This window comes from Ceratotherium simum, chromosome 39 (genome assembly GCF_057802395.1).
Source record: "Ceratotherium simum simum isolate JZ-2026a chromosome 39, ASM5780239v1, whole genome shotgun sequence".
NCBI classification, from domain to species: Eukaryota; Metazoa; Chordata; class Mammalia; order Perissodactyla; family Rhinocerotidae; genus Ceratotherium; species Ceratotherium simum.
In genome coordinates, this window is record NC_141938.1 from 11,249,158 (window position 1) to 11,252,278 (window position 3,121).

Genomic DNA, 3,121 nt, shown 5'->3' on the forward strand with positions numbered 1-3,121 from the left:
GCATGTAATCAATACAAAAATTATTAATGAGATGGTCTCATTTTTTTATACAAAGTCTTTGAAATCCATTGTGTATTTTACGCTCATGGCTGTTCACAATTTGGGCTACCCACATTATAAGTGCTCAATAGTGACATGGTGCCAATGACTACCAGATTGGAAAAAAAATTAATTAATAGATATATTTTTAGAGCAGTTTTAGGTTTACAGAAAAATTGTATTGAAAGTACAGAGAGTTCCCATATACTTCCACCTCCCTACACATACACAGTTTCCTCTGTTAGTAGCATCTTGCATTATTGTGGTATATTTTCTATAACTGATGAACCAATACTGATAACATTATTAACTAAAGTCCATAGTTTACGGTAGGGTTCACTATTTCTGTTGTACATTCTTTGGGTTTTGACAAATGTATCCCATGCCGACTATTACAGTATCATACCAAATAATTGTTTTGCTGCCATAAACATCCCCTGTGCTCCAGGATCATATAGATCTACAGATGTGACCCTTGTCATTGATGTTTGAGGTGGTGGGGAATATAGGGGTGCTTTCCAGCTAGTATCTTCTGCTTTAGGGTGAGAAGATAAAGGAATTTCCCACATAGTACCTTGTTCTCACAACAGCATAAATAATGGAGGAAACCAATGTTGAAGGGGTGGAAGTAGATCATCACAACATATTGAGCCCTGGGATTAACACGGTTAAAAGAACTGAGGAAGAGGAAAGGACATCAATTTTTAAGAATCAAAAATTTAGCTTTATTTCTGCATTGATCTTGAGCTATAGATTTGGAATTTTCTGAACTCAGCCTGACTATGCTTCCCCAGGCAGGGACACAGGGGTATGTGGCTGTTTCTGCACACATGATTGGTGTGCAGCTCTGCATGGGTCACACACAGAATGTTCTGTGGCTGCCCTGGGCCTTGGATGTGTGAGGCTGTCCCCTATTTTTGACTTTGAAGGGCATGATGCTGGAATGTTCTTGTCTGAGCCCTGACTGGCATGGGCCCTCTCTGACCCTTTCCCCTTACACCTGAAATTGGCTCCTCTAATGCAGTTCCTTTGCATCATCACAAATGGTGTTGATGCAGATGACTTGTTGACACGGGCTTGGGACCTAATATGCCCAAGAGGAGGTGATCCCTGGGGCCTTGCTATCCATGGACATGAATGAGATCATAGCACCTGGGGCTGGAGAGGATGATCTTCAAACATGTTTTCCAAATTATGTTTTTTACCTGGACACAGGACCTCAGATGCAGAGCCCCAGAGCAGAAAGGGGTCTGGACGTCTCCAGGGGAGAGGAAGAGACTTTGCTGAAAGGAGTCGGTGGGGCATTAGAGTTGCTTCTCCAGTCCACATCATGTATATGTGTGTATAGATACGTCATATATGTATATACCTGGTTAGGCTGCAGGTCCCACCTCCACTTCTCCCACCCCACACTTCACACAGACTCAGAGATTTGCAGACACTTCTAAGATATTCCTTTTGACTTTTATCTTTCTGTTCCTGCAGTTTCCTCTCTTTGTGTGCAGTTTGGCTGATCCCAACTGCGTCTTGAGAATGAAACCCAGTGCATACAAGGATGGAGACATGGTTGTTGGTGCATTTTCCCCCATTTATACATTTTTCTCATGTAGTGGGATCAATAAGCCTAGCAAGGATGTCATTTTCCAGCAGTGAGTGCCTCTTTATTTATTTATTTTCTGCTTTATTAGTATGATGAATGATGCCTAGGGGATCTGTGGATGGATAGACCAAGGTGCTCTGTATTAGCTGTCCTGTCCTTCCCCCCTGCACCCAATCTCCCCAAAACTGTTCATAATTAATTTTGTCTCTTCCCACTGACTTTGTTGTTTCTTTCAAAGTGGGGAAGAGACTTTTTAGGTTTTATGCTTTTCTTCCTTTTAATTTCCCATTTTCAGGGCTGGAAGCTTAGTGAGACAGCACTCTCCCCCGATGTACTCCACCGCCTCTGCCCTCCTCCTGCCTTGGCTGCCACAGCCTTGGCTCAAGTGATGTCCCTTAGAAACACAATCCATTGGCAGGAGTTCAATGCAAAGAAGCTACAGAAAAGTGTCCCTTCCACAAAGTCAAGGGTCTGCTAATGTCTCTTACGTCATGCATATAATTCCTAATGTCACTACAGGGAGGCCCCTGCTATCTCTGCCCCACCTGCATGGACAGACTTCTTCCTGTGGACATCCGGTTACTCTTTGAAACCTCTTCATATTGTTATTTCACAGTGGGGTGTCCCATGCCTCCCAGGGCTGCAAGCCAGGCTGAGAGCAACAGATCAATAATCTGTGAGATGTAACCCCCACAATCTGATTCTGACTCCCTCGGGCACTTGCACGACCTCCGTTTTTGGATCTTGCCAATGTCAGTTCTGCATCCTAAGGTCTAATGAATCGATTGAGGAGGCAGAATTTCAGGGGATTCCAGCAGAGGGCCTGTGCTCATGTGAGAAGAGGGGATTTCTCTGAAGACAGTGACTGCTGACTTCCCCAGGAGAGGCTGGAGGCTCAGCTTTTGCCTGCAGTAGCTGCACACATTTGGGAGTGTCATGGCAGGTTTAGGAATTGGGGCTGCTTCTCTGCTCTAGAAGGTGTCTGCCCCTATCTTGTATTCTTTTTTATCTTTAAATGTTTATCCGCTTATCTTTTTATTCTTTAATGCTTCCCACATTTACCTATTTTTTTTAATTCTATAATTTCCCATTATGTACTTGCTGTCTTGTTATCAATGTGTTTAAGGTCCACACAGTCATTCTGAGGGACACTGCTGATTGTTGTTTCTTAGCCAGTGTCAGGGCTGCAGGATCTGGGGCTGTTGAGTCAGGGAAGTTCTGACCTGATCTCCTGGGGGCAGAAGGCAAGTTCAACTCACATGTCCCCACAGCTTCAGGCACCCGGATGGTGGATGGAGAGTGTTTCTCGCTGCAGGACGAGAGGCTAAATGGTGTTCTTCTTGTCCTCTGCTCTCCACTCACCCCAGCTCAGAGGACCTTGTCCCCGGGCAGGTCGGCTCTCTCCAGACATGTGCACTGGAGACTCTGTCTATGTTAAAAGAACATACTTGCAGTTACAGGAGGTTTTCATGTCCAAGCGGA